This window comes from Anomalospiza imberbis, chromosome 8, assembly GCF_031753505.1.
Source record: "Anomalospiza imberbis isolate Cuckoo-Finch-1a 21T00152 chromosome 8, ASM3175350v1, whole genome shotgun sequence".
Taxonomy (NCBI): Eukaryota; Metazoa; Chordata; class Aves; order Passeriformes; family Viduidae; genus Anomalospiza; species Anomalospiza imberbis.
Window position 1 is genome coordinate 9,979,184 of NC_089688.1, and position 20,817 is coordinate 10,000,000.

General features: G+C 37.4%; 1 protein-coding gene across 3 annotated transcripts in view; it reads right to left on the reverse strand.

Moving 5' to 3' along the window:
• The window catches only part of NRG3 (neuregulin 3), a 343,618-nt gene that overhangs the window by 252,796 nt on the left and 70,005 nt on the right, over positions 1 to 20,817 (reverse strand). The gene's annotated exons all lie outside the window — the stretch shown is intronic.

Consider the following 20,817-nt stretch of genomic DNA (forward strand, 5'->3'; position numbering starts at 1 on the left):
TCTTTCCACACTTCATTCTCAACCTCGCTTCATTAACTTGTCTTCTCCCCCTCTCTCTCCCAGTTAGCTAAAAAGCTATTAAAAATGTGTAGCTAAAAACGATTAAGGTGTTCCCTTCCTATGCACATTGAATGATACAATCTGTTGGAAAAAGACAACTGTCAAATTTGTCAAGAATCATTAACTGTCATGCTGTGCTTTGGTTAACTAGTAATGAAAACTTGGGTGGGTTTAATTTGTAACCAGTCAAGTCAGAGTAGGAGAATGAGAATTTAAACCAAATCTTAAAAGCACCTTTACCCCATCCCTCTTCTTCCCAGGCTTGACTTCATTCCTGATCCTCTACCTCCTCCCCTAAGCAATGCAGGGAATGCCACCTCTAACGTCCACCCACTACCAAAACCTTGGCATGCAAACCCATTTCACAGCAGAAGAAGCCAATATTTCAGGTTTCATTTGCATTTACTGACAAACTGTTTGTACTCCTTACATGCAAAACACTGCTGTAATTTTTATACAAGTGTTTTAAATATAGAACTGGTCTTTTAAAATGAGTATTTATAGAAAAATATTAAAGGTAATAAATAGCTGTGATATTCAAAATGAGGACAGAGCTATGAAATTAAATCAAGGATCCAGGCATCCATATTTCCTGGAAGCATAATTTTTCAGTTGAGAAGATGTAGCCCTGTAAAGAAAAGCTATACATTAAACCACTAAACCCTCTAGAAGAAAACCAAACAAAACCCACCATCTCTGTTGAGTATACAATCATTACTGCTCACAGGATAAAGAATCTACAAGCAGAAATGTTACCTCCTCACTTACTACTGGAAAAGAGATTGGTCTTTGGTTTATTAAATCAATGACAGTGGCTACTACAAGAAGATCTAGTATATTTACTAAGTTAATTTCTGAATATACTGAATAAAAATTCTTGTTTGGCACTTATCCTCTGAAAATTACTGGTATACTTCTATGAGCCAGTGTCTTACCTGTTCTCTTAGGACAGATTTATTAATAGGAATAATACCTGGGGAAAAAAATTCTAAGTAACAGAAATAACGGAACAGCACAGCTGGTGTTGTTGGAGAGATTGCATAAGAACTTTCATTTCAGAAGTAGAAAGGCAGAACTCTCAGTACTAAAATCAAACCAGATCCCAAAGCACACATTTGGTGCCACTGCTTGATTATTTCCTTGATTCAAGATGTGTCTTCTTGCCTTTTGATTTTCATGTTTTTGTGACTGAAGTGTGACCATATTTTTAGCATCACTATTTGTGGCACAGAAACCCTGTTTATGGCATACATTTAAATTTACCATCGTGGTGGCTGATGTTTAACCTACTACATGTAATCACTTAACATCACCCAACTAGTGGAGGGCAAGACATGGAAAATTCTTCTACCTTTCTCATGTTTCCATAGGTTCTTCTAAGTATGCACCTTGGTAACTAATGGAACGGCCAGTCCACATGTTTATTAGCAAAACACAACACTCTGTTATTTAAGAAAAATATTTTCAACTGGGAATGTTAACTTTCATAAGTTCTGTTACTGTCATAATCTTAACGGTGTATTTACAACATTTGAAAATGTAGACACCACCCAGTTATTTCACCCAGCACAGTATCTTGTCTTCCTTCTTTAGTATCAGGAATAAAAAGCTCCTCAATCTTCTACAGTCCCGTGTAATAGGCCATTTACATCCACATATATATTACCTATTCTCATAAGAACTTTGGGGTACTTTTATGCCTATAAATAAGCAGAGGAAATCATAGGCACATCTATGAAGCTCAGAAAGATACGGCAAAACCAGCTGAACTCTAGGTGAGGGTACAGAGAGTATGTATATAAGCTTCAGCAGCACGGGCCAACTTCCAAACTACTTTGATGAAAAATTAATTTTAAACAAAAAACCTGATTTGTTCTATTTATCTGGCATTGACAGCTCCACAAAAGTGATGCTTCTTTTCAGTGACATTTACCAGTGCAGGTTGTTTTTTTGTTTTTAGTAATGCAACAAAGTTGGATGACCTTTTTCACTTGTGTCTAAGCTGTCACACAAGCAGTTCACTCATCCTCTGCTTACCAGAGAAAACTGTCTCAAAGACACACTGATCTGAACCACTGCTAAAGAACACAATTCATTTCACACAGGCAGCACCTCAGATTTACACCTGTGTCAGGACTGACATGCAATCTACATGCACCAGCTTGGTCAGAAAACATCTCTGGGCCCAGGTAAATCGTACCCCTTTCCAGGAAAAGCACATGTGAGTATCAAGTGAGCTGCTCCTCGTGGTGTCCAAAGACCTTGCACAGCTCCTCCAGGGTGTGCCCGATAGCACAGACACTATTTTAGATCATGATAAAATCTCTCCATCATAAACAAGAAGTAACATTAACAGGTACTTGCTAGCATTGAATCACCTCTCTTTACTACAAAGTTTCTCTTTATTGCAATATCATTTTCATTAGCACTTACAAGACAGGCCTGTGAGATGTGGTGAAGCATGGGGCACACACAATGGGTTCTTAAAGCATCCATTTCTGTCTGTTTAATAATTATGGTGATATGCTGAACACTACCGAGGATATTAGACATTCATTAGGATGTTATCTTTGTTATCTAGGAGGGATTTTTTATTTTCATATTACTTAAATATATGTTGTGAAGTTAACCAATTTTAAATACTCATAAACACATGGAAAATTTTTATCTGTGAGTTTCATAAGCTTATACTGTTTGAATTACTCCAAACTTTAGATAAAACTTGTGCTTTTTATTGATGCTCTCTGTGCTTGCTTGATGTCCAAAAATCTCTCCAAATACAGCTAGTGTTCAAACCACCAGCTCTAATAAGGGAAAGTGGAGATGGCTAAATCATTATACAACTGATTTTCTTATGTAAACTCTGAATCCTAGGAAATGGAGACAAACACCAAGCGGTTTCTGTCACTGCAGATAATAAAAGCAGATCTTACAAAGGCTTTTGCTGGTAGAAGAGGCTCCATAATTTATTCCCAAAAGTATTTTAATTTAGCCAACCTCAAACAAAACAAGAAGCACAGAAAGAGTTGCAATTCTGAAGTGTTTTTCTCCAAGTGTTTCCCAGGATTACTGTGCCTTAACTACCCTTGCTGAAGGTTGTACTTTACATCAAAACCAGCTCTTAGTTTGCTAGTTTGATCCTCTAAAGCTTTTCCAATTACTCATTTCCCCTGACTTCTCAACTATCACAGAGGAATAAGGAGGGCTGCATAGAGCAGGAAAGCAAAAAGAGAGGACAGAAAAATTCACTCTGGCAAACCTACTTGCACAAAATGAGAGCATTAGTACAGCACTGCATCAGACATATTTCAGTAGCTTCTCATTAGAAGCTTTAACCTAAATGTGTTTTCAAAAATACCTTAAAAAATATTTATAAAACTATTGATCAATTTTCCTGCTTCATCCTTCAAAGCACACATATTTTTATGGCAGACTATTCAAAGTAGAGAAAATTTTGCATCATGTAGAGTGAAACTTGCACTACAAACATTTTTTCAGGTTTTAATTCTCACTTAAGCAAAATACGTTTTAAATTCACACTCTGATGATGAAAAAAAATGAACACGACCAAAAAACTTGCTGAGCCTCATATTTTTCCCTACAAGCATAGGCAATTTGTTCTGCTCAGGATTAAATTCATACCTGAAAAATTTTCATATCTGAAGAAGCTACCTTGAGAAGAAAAATAGAAGGGCATGAACTTCTTACAGGAAAATGCAAAAACATTTTCTTTTCTCTCTAAACCCAAAAAACATTGGGTTTTTGAACAAAGGATAGCTTTTCTCTAGCATTCAGTTCCATTGAAGATATGATTTTATCCCTGTTACACAGCATTTTGTGTAGAAAGACATTCTTTGAATTCAGAAAAAGCTGCAGCTCAAAATAAAACATATCTATTTGCCAGGATTACTCCATTCCAAGTACTTTAGCTGAGGAGGGCACATCAGCTTAAAAGCTAGCCAGCCCTTAGTTTGCAAGCTGGAGCCACACATTTCCATTTACTTTTCCCCAACTTCCAGGTGTCCATGCACAAAGTTGTATCTCTGATCCACATACAAGAGTTTCCTCTTACTGTGAATTACGTGAAGCCACATTACAAACACGTTACACAGCTGTGCTGAAGCAGGAAGCAAACAGTTTTATCCACAGCCAAAAGAGGTGGCACAAGTGCTGAGCAGGTATGGCAGCCACAGTCACACACCTCTACCTTCACTGACCACACTTAAACTGAAGCACACTCTGGGCAGAAGCCACAGGAAGAGTCCTGGAGATTCAAGACTCTGGTTCATGAAAGTTCAAGCAGCTGCACAGCTTTCACCAGCACCACAAAGAGATTCAGGCTCTGTATGGAAAATTTTGTCACTATTTTAGATACTTTGAAAAGGGGTACTATGGTAATATTTTAATATTTATGAAGAATTCAACACAATAAAGATATTAAAATATTCTCCTAGCAACTTACTAAGTTTTATAAATACCAACACCCACAAGTTTCTATATTTTACAAACATCAATATTTATCCATCATTGTAAGAATAATTCAGTCTTGGTGATCTCATGAGTTGCATTTAGCTGATATTACACGAGTCACAACAAGCCCTCTACACCAGCACCCAGCAGGACACACTAGAGCCCATATTTTCCTAGCCTGCTACCAAAAAGCAAGCCTGCAGTAGCTCTGCAATATCCCCTCAGCCATGTCTGACATTTTAACAGCTTCTCTGCTACTGGTGCATAAAGCCAGAGCAAAGGGACAGGTACCAAGGCAAAACACAGCCAGCAGTCTCTGTTCTACTTGAAACCTTGGGAGCAAAGCCAGAGGTGGCAGCTTCCTCTGCTCAGGCACCACACACACATACCCACACTGGGTTTTCTCCTTGCTGCTACTGCCAGGGAATACAGTGTGCTTCTGGAACAATCTACAGTTCTTAAATGGCACTGGACTACGTGGCTTGCATCAAATACTTGCTTTTTCCTGCTGGCATCTCTCATGCACTGTACCTGTCCCAGCTCAGGACCATATTCACAGCCACCATGTTACATACAAAGAATCAACATCTACTGCCATTTCAACAATTTATTCAGACCTCATTTCAGCATAAAAGATTCACAAGGAAAGAAGACTGAAGGACAAATAAGGTATCATAAAACGTAGCCTGTGGGTCACTGCATGAGCACAGCTATAACAAGAGAATAAATCACAATACCACAAGACAAAATAGCACTTACTTACAACAGGATCCACACGCTGCTCTTCTTTCCTACTCACATTGCAATGGAGCCAGGGCTGCTACAGCAGCTCCAACCCCATCAGTAATGTCACAGGTGCTTTTAAATCACCAAGTTCACCTCTCTGAGGCTGAAAGTACCCAGATAACATTGAGCCTTTCCCTAGGGTCAGGACTTGGAGTCATCAGCATCCATAGATATAAATCTTTCAACTTTTCCTAAAGAGGAGCCCAAAGTCCCCGCAACACTTTTCCTTCAGAGGCAAGGCAGCCACTACCCCACACCTGCCTTACCCTCAGGTGTTCTGAATCTCCTGGCCCCACCCACAAGCTGCCCCCAAGGCCAGGGAATAAAGTTATCTGAAGTTATTAACAGCTTCAGCTGGGCTGGCCACAGCTGTGTCAGATCCTTGCTACAAATGTTCACATATTTAAACACACCCGAGCACACCTGAGTGTTCAGATTGGTGTTTACTGAGGTTACAGGAGAAACCACTTTGAGCATGAAGCCAGGGATTTTAATTTGGAATAGGTGATTTACCCTTCAAAGTTACACCCTACAGTTAGAGAGCAGACAGGAAAGAAATATACTATAGCTGCAAAATAATATTTTATTAATGATACCAGCTGAAACACATCAAAGCCTTCCTTCCTAGTAGCTTAGTGTGTTCTTACACACCCAAGCAGGCAGGAAAAGCTGTGTCAGGGAGGAGAAGGTGCTCCAAAAAAAAAAAAAAAAGCCATATATTATTATTAAAACTTTCATACATCCTAGAGAAGAATCTATAGAGCAAGGCTTTGATAAGGCTCGCTGATTGCTCATGTTTTCAGACCATTTTAAATGCAGAAGCAAAGAAAGAGCTCTGAAGAAAAGAACTGTTCAGAGAAAAAGAATAGGAAAGGAGCAGCAGCAAGAACCCATGTGCTTCCTGTAGGGATTAATTACCTGTGAGGAATGCTGGGAGTCTGCTCTGAGGGGACTTTAGCATAGGTTATTCTTACCCAACAACAGCCTCACTGTGCTGGGAGAGCAAAGCAGTTTCTACCAAGAACTGCACTTCCAAGGAGAGATGCACAACTTCACGGGGCTCACTCAGAGCAAATAAATGCCAACAAATTTAAAAATTGTATAAATGAAGAATTAACAGTAACACATTCGGACCCAATTGTGGACTATTTAGTAAACAATTTTACAAATACCTAAATGTTTTTATCTAAACAAACAATTTGAATATAATCTTTCATTTCAAATCATATGAGTCCACCACATCCATGAAGTTGTGAGACAAATCTCAAAGGGAATATATGTATCAACAAGCAGCATTTGATTTTCTCTTTATAATTAATGGGTTGACTAATTTAATATATTCCTTGCCTCTATATTTATAACCAAAAATTTAAGATATTCTTGCTCATCAGAAACAAGCAGGATTAAAAGATTTTTACTGCAGACAAACTAACATGAAATTCAAAAGATCATGTTGTTTTTCTAAATATTGGGGGGATCTATTAAATTTATACACAAATATTTCTTTAAAGAAAATAGATTTAACCTTCTCTCAAGACTCAGGATATTCTGTAAAACAATTACTGATGGTTATAACAGCCAATCTGATTGTTTTCCAAGTTTCCAGAATACCAAAGCTGCAAATGCACAATAATGTTTTGGGAGATTTTCAAATGAAAGGGAAAACCACTCCTGAGCCTTCATGTTACTGCTCTGACCTGCCTGGTCTGAGAAGCCATTCTATCTTCAAATATGTTTAGAATGACATGTTTTTTCTCACCGCATATCATGTCTTTTACAGAGTACAATATCTGGGGAATTTAATGCTCTTACACCCTTCAACCCCTTCAAAAATAGGATGAGCTCCTTTTTAAAGTTCCAGTAAGAGACATGACTGGAACAGTCTGCATGAGAATTTGCTTCCTTTCTGCTTCAAATCACCAGATCATATCACTCTTCATAGGACAGAGATTAAAAAAAAAAAAAAAGCACAAAACATAGAGATATGAGAACTTTAAGATACTGCCCTCATAAATAGTCTGCTAGGCTCTGTAAGCTTGCAAGTTTCTAATGTGAAATTCTGCCAGAGTTTGCTGGAGTAAAGGATTGAAATTTTATTCTACTGTTCTTTACCTCAATGATAAATGAGATCCAACAGTTAATGACTATTTGTGTTCTGTCCATAAAAATGTTACATGGATCAAAGATGAGCAAATATGGCATACCCTAAAAGTGCTCAATAGAGATGGGAGAAGGAAGTAAAGAAAACAATGACCAAAGATATTAACATAGAATCAAACTGTTATCATCAGTTGGGATAATTTATGTACTCATAGTAAATCGAATTCTACCAGAGTTCTAGAAAATTAAACTTTAGAAATGCACATAAAAATCTTGACTGTAGCCATTATTCAATCTTCAAAAATTAATAAAACTTACAAATTAATGTTCATGTTTCCATATGTTTATATTCATATAAGCATTGGAATGAATTTATTAATCAGAAATGTTCTAATATTTGGTCATTTAATAACAGTTGATTAATTCTGGCACAGCACTTTTCAACTGGGTTGATTTCATTCAAAGTTATATGTCTGACTCATGTTTATGATGTACATAACAGTTAATGTTGCAAGTAGTTACAACTAAACATTAATAACATGACTGGTTACAAAATCTGTAGGACAATTAGTCTTTATCTATTTTAAACCCATTAAGCACCGCTACATCTAAACTAGATGTTACTATTTGTAAATGAAACAGCTCTTTGGCCTGTATTTCCCATGTTAGCTCAGTAAATAAATGCTTTCAGGGCAATTAAAGATCTAAAATAATATGGAAGCACAAAGTCCTGCTAAAAATGCAGCAATATACTAAATGGGTAGGTTTTTCTCCAAGGAATCAAATTGTGAAATTGCTGTTTTGGCAGGATTTTTTTTTGTCATCTCTGACAGAATCAGCAAATGTAGCTTTGCCTTCAGCCTTTGGTGTTTACATGGACCTCTTGCTAAAAAGTAGGGAAATGTCAGGTGAGCACTGAAATGACTAATGTTACATTTCAGCATTATTAATACTATTATTTTCCACACTTTTTCAGATACATGACAGAAAACCCATTCACATCAGAAGGTGAGAATATTACACAAGTTATGCGTTCCTTTATAAAAATATGGACTATTTAACAAAACAATAGATTTGCTTCATTTACTAACTATACTACAATCTGGTAACACTGAGATGTAATAGACACAGAAATACAATCTGTAGAAACAGAAACTAAATTTGAGAATAAAAGCTTATGCAGGTAAATATTTTTGCAATGTTTAAAAGAAGGAGCTAAAGCAGAGAGATGCAGTGGAGTTTAGCATGCGTTAAGCAAACAAACTCAGCAGTGGTAGCAGGCAAGGTGAAGTTTTCAAAGCTTTTGCGCTTCCAGACACCTCTCTGCTCCCCAGTTAGAGAGAGAAATAAGCACTGCACTCTTGCAATATCCATGTGGAATACATTGTAGGCAGCTGTGTACACAAAGTTACACAGCTAATGAGAACATCGTTCTAACAGCACAGGAAGGGAGAGCATCTGCACACCCACAACAACGCTTTAAATCAGAGATTTTTCTCCTGTCCAAAGGGTTCGCGTTCATCTGTGCCTGTAATGGACGTGTACATCTGGACTTATTTTATTCAACTTTCTGAAACAGGAGAATATTTTTAAAAATACTTTAGGCTACCTTAATAGGACAAGTTGTAGAATGTTTTACCACATAGAAGACTTGCCAAAAAAATGTAAGCAGAGAAATATGAAACTGCTTTGCTTTAAATATAGCGTTTGATAACAAGAGCTGCAATTACTAATCAAGGACATCAAAGACAAAACACATGCACTCCAAGAGAGTTTAAATGTAAATTACTCCTTCAAAAAGCCATAGCTTCATGCAATGTAATTAGATTCCTACCAATTATAGCATTAGAAGATTAATAGTAAAATATAAAACATAAGTAGGAATGGGAACACATAGGACACAACAGGAATCTTTTTCTTATTTCCCCAGAAATACCATTTTTTATTTATGTTAATCATTAAACAGGCAGACGGAAAAAAAGAATGATAAGCTGGAGCTATAAGACTGAGATATTCTTCTTCATCACTTCTCTTTGTTTCTGAAATGCCATCTTCCTTGTATCAAAACCTGTTTCTCAAGGTTATCTTCCAGCCTTTGCTTTTTCTCAGCCACATCTTCCTCTTCTCTACCTCTAACTTGATTTAATTTAATTTAATTCAGTTTAAGGAAATCCTTCCTTAAATTAAATAATGGTGTTTGGTTTTACAGGTTACATGCTCTTGCAGCAGGTTTTACAGCTTTAAACAAATCACAGAGGGAATCCTGTCAGAATTTTTCTGTAGTGGGTATAGGGGAGATTGAGCTAAAATGATACAAATAAATGAAGACCAAGCCCTAGGAGTCTCTATTACAGCATTTTTGTATTCATAGGTGAAATGTAAGACAACCTTAATTTATGACTCTTCTTCTTCATATATCACATTACACTTCAATTAAAGATAGATTTTGAACTTTGTGGCTTGACAGTGCAGTAAATCTGGCTTTAAATTTGACAGCGCTGGATCAAAATCAATAGAGTCATACAGGATAAAAATGCTGACCCAGCACAGGCCCCGCCTGCTTGCTCCAAATCATTCCAAGCATTCACAGAGTAATTTCATAGCAACCATTTTTCTGCTGAATAAGATGTCTCAATAACACTTTTCTAGAAGGAGACCACAGAATTAATCTTATGACTAACCAAGGTGACAGGAACTCCACAGATCCCTTGTTCTGTAATCTGTCAGAATATTAGATTTTCCACTCGATCACACTGAGATCAACTTTGTACAGTAGGGCATGATTAAATTACATGGAGGAGCCTGTGCCCAGGTTAGACAGAAACACAGATGCTTCTGGGGTGAGAAAGCAGCATCCAGGTCTTCAGGGGCCAGGAGTGCAAATAAACTGTGACTGTGGCTTAGGAGTGCAGATGGCTCCAAGAGCTGGATGAACTCCTAATTGTCTCATTACTGACAGTTCCCTTTTCTGGGTAAATTCCTGTTTCCAGTAACTTCTGCACTCTCTGTCCTGGAGGAACTAGGGCATACCTTAATTCCCATCTCTGGAAGTGGGCTGAAGGGTTGTGTGCCTCCAAGATACAGGAGGACACAGGAGCCCAATGGCTCTTGTTCTTTGAACAGGTTCAAGAAATACTGAACTAAAAGCTGTATCTGTAACGACCCCAAGAGGACACCACGTTTACATTGCCCCACAAAGAAACAGGACACAAGAAAGGCACAAAGAAATCTGCACAAAAATAAACAAGAAAAGTAAGTTTATTTGAATCTGAATAAAATTTAAAGTGTTGGAATATGAAATTTCATTTTGAGTGACAACACTATGGAAACTGAACACTGTAAAAAGTATGAATCTTGCTTTTAAATTGCTTTCTACTGTCTCAGTTTATAAACACTTAGAATCTACAGCTTGGCAACATAATTCAGTTTTATCTAATATGGTTTTCCCATCATCTGTCACCAAATAAATATATCAAATAATGTGTAAGCAGTTTTACCTAGAATAAAAGTCTGTAGCATTATAATAAAAGTCTGTAATACTGTTACAATATGGAAGTGGCATTTAGTAAATGCAACCAGAAAACACAATGTGATTCAGTAAGAATTAATATCCTAAACTGATACACAATGAAAACACATTTTCCATCAAACCTGTTTAATGCAGCCTTTTTTCTCCAGCACACCAAAGCAGCAGAGGTGTCTGGGATCCTGTGGGGAAAGAGCCCACAAAGCTATTATGATACCTTTGGATTTTTGCCTATCCATACTGCAGCATAAGGAATTAAAAATACTGGGTTTAAAAAAAAAATTATAAAGATGCTCAGATGCCTTCAAAATTTGCACCTTCTGCTTCCCTGATTTCCACCTTCTCTCCAGACTAGGCAGAAGACAGAAGATGCCTCTGAAGCAAGTCGGACGTGGGGAAGGGCTGGAAGGGATTTCAAGCTGGTGAAATGCAACAGACTCTACTGTTGGTTCTTGGCCAGTGGGAATTCCCAGTGTTCAATTAGGGAGCTCTAGTCCCTTGCTCTATCTCAGCTATGCAAAAAAACCCTTTGGGGATCTTTTTTGCATTTAGTGTCAAAAAAGGGAACCTTGTTTTAGGGCTGAGAGCAGAATTGTTCGTACACAGCTGATCAGATAAGTAAAAATGCAAAACTCAAGATTATCATACCCTTGTGGGGTTGATGTTAAGAAAATTCACACATGGATTCCAGAAATTCTTAGTTTGGGTTTAGGTCTCTCTTTAATCCCCATAGTTTATAACCTGTGTCTTACAGATTAAACTAGATGCATGTCAAGAACAAAAACAAACAAAAATTATAGCTCTCACGCTATTCCATTTCTTTCCTCATTATACATGGATAAAAAATGCTCCCTGTAATAAATATTACTTAAGATGCAATATCTTTCAATAAAGCCAATTGATACATTTTTGAAGATCAGGTATAAGATTGGCCATATTTCACTTAAATCTTCAAAGAAGCAAAGAAATTATTATTAACAATCTAGTAATAAGTCTGACATGCAAAGAAAAATGCTGAATTATTTAATGAAATACACTGAAAATTTCATATAAGACATCAATTAATTCCTTGCTTTCTAAACATAAAAAATATTATAACTCAAAACTCAAAGTGATTTTAAGCAGTACCTTTCCTGAATTCTTCCCTCTACCCCATAAAAGAAGTGTGTGCTATTTTCCAACCAAAAAGAAGCACCAATCATATTTTCAAAAAGTCCTTACTGGGAAAAACAAATTGGTGGGAAATGTTTTAGTTAGTTATACTACTACAGGGTCAGGTTCTGAGTCTAGGATCTGGATGTCAACAAGCCCAATTCTTCCTCATCAATACTTTGGATTTCGATGGGCAGAGTACAAATACACTTTTCAAAATCCAGACCAAAACAAATAGGTAGGAGAATTAAGAATAATGTATTCAAACCTCACACATATACAACATTTTTAAATTAACGTTAAACATTTTTTTGAGAATCTGATAGCTAATTCTGGAAAATACAGTAATGTGAGGTGACCCACAGCACTACAGCATTTGGTAATTTCGTTCCTCTTCAAGAAAGCACATAAACATGAGTTTAACTTAAATCACAGATCATCTTACTGCCTTCATCTGGACTTAATCATTAACCATAAACACGTGCTTAAATGCCTCACTGAAAAGGGATGAGATTACTCACACTCCTACGGTTCATTTAATGCTTCTGTGTCGTGGTGGCCTCTTGGCAGGCCGGGCTGTGCGTGTTGACAGCAGACACGAGCTGTAGTGCCCTGCAGCAGAGACTGCATGGTGCCTTCCTGCCCACCCAACAACTTGTGGGGTGGCTCATGCCAGACCAGGCTCTCCAGTGGGACTTGGCCAAAACTCTTGTAAGAAACTATAGCCAGTGAGTCGAGCCAGTTCCAAGAAACTTTCTAACATTGACATTACTTTTTTTCTCAGTAAAACCACTGATAAAGTTAATAGTTATTGCCATGTCCACTTGCTAGGTGCTAAGATGAAAGTCTAGCTATGAACAAGCCTAAATCAGCGGTGGTGCAGGCTGCAGAACCACATTTTTGGTATATAAAGACTATCTTCTGTAAAGTATCAAGCTTCTTTTTGCACAGAGCCTCAAGCTATGGTACTGGAGATGCATTCTGTGTGTCAACTCTCCCTCTCTTAACATACCATATTTATGGTCCTTACGACTGCAATGTCTAACTGCCTTCCTAGAAATTGGAAGATAAAAGTAAACCAGACAGAGCTCACAGCAGCAAGCTGAAATCTATTTCCAGGGAATTAAATTCAGTTCAGAGCACATATCAAATATCAAGCCCTTCTTCTTGGAATAAAAACTGTGCTACAAAAGGCCCAAACAAATTCTTTCCAAATCGCCCACAATTTCAAACGCAGTCATGTCAAATTGTTTAATCTGGTAAAAAGCTGGTAGCCAGCACCCAGACAGACAAACAAGCATGTGAGCACTTTAAGAAAATAGGATCTGAGAAACTAATAGAGATCAACACTGTAATCCAGCTGTTTGGTTTGTAGCCACTCACAGAGCCGTGCATTTAGCATATTTATTTATTTATTTATTTATTATATTTAGCACTTGTCACAGCTGTTCTTGCAGGGAACTGAACCACTCCTCCTAACTGGATTGCTGCACTGGATTGCCATGCTACACTGCCTGTCAGGATGGGAGTTTTTTCACATCTGGGCAAGGAAACTGCCTTTGATAAATGCTACCACTTGTTATGAAAACAAGCATCACCTGTCCCAAGGAACAATAACTCTGGACTATGTCCATCACTTGGAAAAGACTTCATCTACTGCCTGCCATTCTTCTGTCACAGCTCCTGAAAAATCCTCTACCTGCCTCCTAATATTTCTGCAATTAAAGAACCTGTCATTTTGCAGTCTCAAAGCGCAAAACAAGAATTTAAGTATGTGCCTTAAAAAAAAAATACATCTCAAGCTTATTTACTTACACTAAACTGAAAAACATTTTTGGAATCTACATTGACATGACTGGTTTTGTTCCTGTAACATCATTCCCAAAATCAATTCTATTTTTTATAGAGCAAACTAACTTGAAAATGGATATTCAAGTTAAAACAAGGTAGCAATCCAGAATTAGATTTGTCATTTGGTTGTTTCTCAGCATTCAAGAAATATACAAAACCAAATTGCCAGGTTTTGTCCACACAATTCTTCAGTCAGCTGAATTCCACCCAGACTGACAGAGAAAAAACTCAGGCATCTGCATGGTTACACATTTAAGTTTTTCCAGATAAACCTTGTGATACAATAAATTATTTTGGTAACACTAAAACCAGTAAGAAATATTAGTTAAATATTTTTAGATTCTTTGGCCCATAATGTGTGAGGATGCAAACATTCAGTGAAAATCAGGGGATAATATGAACCAACAAAATGGGGTGGGGGAAAAAATCAAAACATAGAGCTCCTCTCATCCCCAAATTTTGAGGTATTGATACAATAATTTTGAAGTTACCTATACATATCTCTAAAGCTGAGGAAAAAGATTTCATCTCTGCCCTGGGCAGTATATTGTCTATAGTTTTAAAAGTAACTGAATAGGGTCACACATGTCACAAGATTCTATTTTCTTACTTTCCAGTTCTGGCAGTTGCTCTGGTGCCCCAGCCCCTTTAGCAATTCCAGCAGGAAGACTGAAAAATGGACAAACACACACAGAACTGCAGCATCTTTCTGGATCTTCAACATCTCAGACTTTTAAGGAACATTAGTATGATGGAGAGGGAAAACCTGAATTGCCTTTAGCTTTATTGTATTTAGCACGGCAGTTGTTTGTAAATAGGGTCTCAGGAGAGAGCAAGATGTGTTAGGTTCTAAAAATAAAGGAAGGATTTAATTGAGGGAAGGGGGACTATTATCTCTTTGAATGGTTGTAGGTCACAAAAAGGAGGGAGTACAATTTAAATGGAGAGGCAGACTCCTGTTAGGGGGGTAACTGCCACCAAAGAAGTCTTAGGTGTGCAGTGAACAATAAAAAATAATAATGAGATTAATTCTGTCAGAAACACTCAAAAAATTTATGCTGCTAAAAAGAGATTAAAAGCATCCATGACCCTATTTCTTTCAAATTAGTCTGAGAGAGGCACTGCTTCCCAAGAGCACTTTTCAAGAAAGGCAAAAAGTGCACTATCCAAAATTCCTTCTTCCAAATTTTTTTGTAGAAATAATTCTTGTTTCATAGACACGTGCTGATGCCTTAACCTCCCTAAAAATACTTTACATTGAAATAATGTGGTTATTTGCAATAAATGTAGGTATTTCAACAAATTAGTAAATAAATGAATTATTTTTCTAAAACTATCTGAAATGGCCCAGATCTGCTGACAAGGAGGTAAATTACTTATCAGTAAATTTTAAGATCTAGAATTAATCAAATGTAATTTGTCATTACCAAATATGTTAAACCTGTCAGGAACAGAAGATATGTTTTTTTCCACTGAGTTCATGAAACAAACATATTTGTTAATATTTAGGACAAAAGTAAGAAGAGCAGATAAAATAACTGGCATAAAATAACAGCTCTGTGACTCCAGGCTCTCTTAGGAGATTTTAAAGCCTTAAATTGAAGCATAGATGGATCATCATGAAAATTAAACAATTTACTTTGACTAGCATCTCAACTCCTATAAAATACTTTTACTGATTTCTATTTTTCTAAATAAATTTGCTGTATTTGCTGCCATACAAACAGCCAATATTTATTTTGAAAATATACAGGTTCCTCCAGATCTGTCCAAAGTTATTTCTAAAAGCTACTAAAAATCTAGGGAAGAGATTGTAAAGACTGGCTTATAAGAATAGAAATCCAGAAAACAGCCAAGCTCTATCTTATAAGTGGAAAGGTGAGTCCTGTCAAAAGTTGGACTCAATCTTGGAGGACTTTTCCAACCTTAACAATTCTATGATTCTGGGATAAGCATTAATTGAATTCTGAATCAGCTGTTACGTGGTAAAGGGAATATATAGTATTGCTTTGAACTTCCATTCCAGATAAAAAGATTAAGGATGAAAAATTATTTGTGTTTCACATGTTTTTTAAAAAAATGAATGGTTCAGAGGAATAAAAAAATAATTTTGATAAAAAGCTGCAACTGAACAGCAAGAAAAAAATACTTTGATGGGGGTAGGGAACTAACTGTAAGCTACTGGAAAGGAAACAGAGGGAAGGGAAACACCCTACACAAAACCAAGCCCTTTGATAAAGGGTGCATGTTCGAAAAAGGGAATACTCATACTTTTGTTCATTAACATCTAATCCTCACCTTTATAGAGCAGCCCACACCCCCCATCCCCAGGAGCACCATCCCCAGTGCACAGTGCTGGCTGACTGCTGCTGTTTTACAGCTTGATGTTTAGTAGGCTGATTGCTTCATGGCATCTCCTGCATTTTTTAACAAAGTACACAGATCCTCATGGAATAGTGATAGCATTTGCTGTACACATCTGTTTTTATGGGACAGAACAGCTACCTATTTGTCAGTCACACTGCATCTGCCTCGTACCACCATTCACAATATTGCTATTTCCAAATGCTGTCCTTGTGTTTTCTTCTCCCTGCTGTTTAAAAATGCAAGTGATGAAACAGCACTGCCACATTTCAGACATCTCTTCAAACACAACGGGACAACAAAGTGTGTGTCTCCTCACGATGACAATCCCAAATGGACTGCAGCTCCAGGTTCAGGTAAGATGCTTTTGTAGCACATCTACATAATAACTATCGCCACCATCCTTCACTTCAGTCAAACACACGCTTTTGGTATGTAAGAGAAAATCCTTGCTCCAGTCTTTTGGCCTTTCTTATCAAGTAATCCAGAAAGACAGGAAGACACCAGAATTATTCAAGTCTGGCTGACTTTGATGAGCAGTGAAATTCAAACTTCCAGATAGAATATGTTATATTATTTTAGTTTAACTTCAAATTTTAATTCTGTTTCCTTGATAAACAGGGTCATTTGGAGGTCCACTTCAGGTTACAGGTTTTATTCATTCTTCAGTAATACCCCAAACCACAGTGGAGGGAGGGAGGAAGGGAGGGAAGGACGTTGCCAGTGAAGGGAGTGCTACAAACTTTATTTTCCTCTCAAGCATCAATACTTGTGAATAAAAATAAGGACACACAATGACCATAATCTCCTTTGCAGCCTCTGCCCTTATTTTCTAACATATTTTTTCCACAACAAATTAAGTGCCAAGATGCTGAAACCTTCATCCCTCTCATTTCATAAACAAAGTCTTTCAAGAAATGTGGTTTGTTTTCAGATTAGATACCACATTCTTACTAATTAGCTACTTTACTCAACTCATGCTTTTGTATGAGATCCTCAGAGTCTACAAGATGAAGATTTTTACATTATAAGAATAAAACCAGGAGACTTTGATCTCCAGCTAGCAGTCACAAGCATCGGACCATGCCTGCATGGAGAGCAATTACTCAGAAACAGGTGCTATCAAGTTATTTTGTTTCTCTAAATAAAAGCCTTCATGTGTAGAATCAGAAAACTATAACTGATAAACAGGACATAAACTATTTCCCCTGAAATACCTTAGGTTTATAGTCTAAACAACTCCTGGATAATTTGACAGCGTACATATATAAAAAAGCAAAGCCTACAGAAAAGCAATGATGACTTTTTTACTTTACTTTTGAATTCCACCATCTTTAGGTACAAAGGAAGGATGTTAAATGTTATGTAAGTTTATGCTGGCTGAAACAGTTTATACAAAATGCAAACACCTAAAGAAAAAATAACAAGCCTGTCAAAATCTTAAAAGCAGATAAAGATACAAGATTGATTACCCACATAGAACAAATCTTGAATTTTTATATTTATCTGGGGATCCAAAAAAATTATATTTATATCTTTATACCTCTTCTAGCATCAAAAACATTCCCAGACTTCTAAAGTTTTTTCTTCCTGGGGGAAGGAAGCTGCAGGGCAGGAGGGGTGACACTGCGGGCACCGCTCTGGCTGAACCGTGAACTCCACCTGGGAGCTCGGGGTGCCACAGCAGCAGATGTGCAAACAATTACAAAAGTAAACTCACAGAGTAAAAGTGGTGTCACAGGGATTGAAAACCCATTTTCTCTCAATATAGGGAATTATAAAGAGTCTTTATTGGGTGGAGAAACACACAACTCTAGTTTCTGTGCAATCCTTCCCTTTCCTTAGTGCTTCAAGTGTTTCCCACTCGGGAAAACAGGTTAGAAGGGTAAGTCCATTAGAATGTTAATTCATGGGAATTCCTGCGAGGAAGAGCCTGATATCTCATTGTTTACACAAAGTAATGGAAACATGTGAAACAATTTCTGAGAGCCTACTTTTAATTCAGTCTGTAAAAGGTATTAGCTAACCTGAATAATGAAATCATTTTAGAAACTAAAAAGCAGTTAAGGTAAGGCTGTGAAACTAACCTTACCTTAAGGTAAAAGAGCTATTTCCTCCAAAGCTGAGAGATCACTATAAGTAATTTTCTTTGGTTAAATAATTACAAGAAAACAAAATCACAACAACAAAACAAGAGAACATATGTTTAACTTTCAGGTGCAGAAAAAAGGCAGATTAATTTGGCATGACAGAAACATAAATCTCAGGAAAAGCACAATTTACTTGTTAATTCTATTATTCCAGTTGACAGAGTTTTTGAACATGAAAGTAGTTTTTAACAGGTTTGCAAATCTCTGAGAAATTATCCAAATAAAGGGAAAGAAGGCTATCTACGTCTCTCACATCACCTCTTTTTGAGAAGTTTTTGCTTTTTATCTTTTAATATGGTAAATTATACTTGGTGCAATGGCCTGTTTTAGGATTAGTTTGTTATAGCAGAAATTGAATCTTATGTGCTACCTTGTGCAGTACATGACACTGGAAGTGCAGTCAAAATTCAGGTCTCTGAATTAATTTTTCACTTAAAAACACCTTTCAGCTCAGATGATTGGGAACACAAATATGTGCTCTCTGTCACTTTGCTGTACTAAGCACTCCTCTTTAATGCTGGTGTCAGCACTATCACAGTTTTACTGCTTGTTTATTTCTTTTGTATGCAAATCTTCAGAATAATGAACCAGGAGCTATCACGTTGCTTGAAAAAGTCTCTGGCAGATATTAATTGTGTTCATCCTGACTTGGCATGTTTTGTCAAGACTTGGAAGGTGGCAGGTACTGCCTTAACAGTTCAGACTAAAAACTCAGAGTGCTTTAAAATAGATGCAACTTCACAAGCACTGTCCTATGCTAGACATTGCAGAGGGTAGCAGACAAACCCAGGCATAAAACACACCACCCTGAGTGAACATGTATTTTTTTGAAGCCACCAGTCTGATTCTGTAGCTTGAATAGAAATGTCTGTGCTTGTCATCAAATCTGGCCTGGCAATATGAACCTTGGCTGGCACACAGAAATATCCCCCCTCCTGCAAGCAGACAGTCCCATTGCTGTCTTCATGAATTTTTGAAATTGGTGATCCACTTCTAGAGTTGAAGTAATTGTTGGCTCATCTCTTCAAGGCCTACCTCTATGCAAGACAGGTGAGACACCAATGTTCTGTGGAACTGAGCTGGAACTACTTCAAATGGGTTTGTCAGACTCTAGAAAGCCTTCATGTTCTACTGATAAACCACAGTTTATTTAAACACCTACTTGTTTAAATACTGCCCCTGCTCATGGAGTCTTTCCCCTGTTAACACAGCCCTTTTCTTCCCCCCCAGTTCATGATGGCACCCCTTGCCATGCAAGTGCTCCTTCTGAGCTGCTCCTGATTGCATTCACTCCCCAAGTGTTACCTCAGATTTAGAAAACATGCACGGGAATTGCTAACCCACGGCTGAAATGCAAAAATCTCTCAGGTGAAACAAAGCAATTACTTAGGAGTGCCCAACGCACTCAATTTATCAAAGCTAATTATTTGAAGTATTAACTGATGTTTCACAAGGTAATCCATAGATCTTTCAGAGGTGTAATTAAAACTAGAGCTCTGAGCTGGGTGAGAATATCAAGGCCATGCCCTGCCGTTGTCCCTGTGCTTTCTAGGCAAGCAAACAGCCCCATTGAAATGCAGTAACACACTGAATCAATGGAATATATTTTCTAAAGGCTGGATCAATAGCCTCTTGAATCCACTGCTAGTGTGCTCATCCCAAAGAAAATTAGATACTCTTAGAAAAACAAATGAGAATTTTTAGCTTATTTACTTAAACAATATGGGAGGTCATTGTTAGGAAGGTTTCCACAGGAATCACCACTGTCAAAGACTGAGGAGAAAGGTGTTGGTTGGGCTTCCTCCCTAATAAACTGGAATTAGCCACAGTCCTATTCCCAGCAGGAGACTGCTCAGCCCTGCTGGCTTCCTCACTGATGCTCTGCTGAGAGCATGCCTAAAGGAATTGCACCTAAAGGAAGGACTGCTGCCTCATGAGCACGTACAAATATTAATTCGCTCTGATTAGGGTGGGTTTTTTTGCTGCGAAGGTTTATCAAGAATGATCAACAGCCAAGTACTAGATTGAGAATCCACAGTTGATCTGAACAGAGAGCAAGAGATTAGAGTGGTGCTCAATATTTCCCAGCTGGACCGGGGTATTATACACATTAGCTCTTGTTGTTCAATACTACTAAAGCCCATGCAGTATTATATTATTTCTGATTTGTTGTATCTAAGCTTGAGCACAGTCTCTGATAATAAAAGGACAAGTCACTAATCTCTGCATCACACAGTTGCTATCATCTGACAATTTTATATTCATACTTTATTGATTCCTGTGAAAGAAATATTCTTTGCTGCTTTTTAAATTACATACATACAAGAAATGGCTCAGCCTTATCTCTGCCTTTGGCTG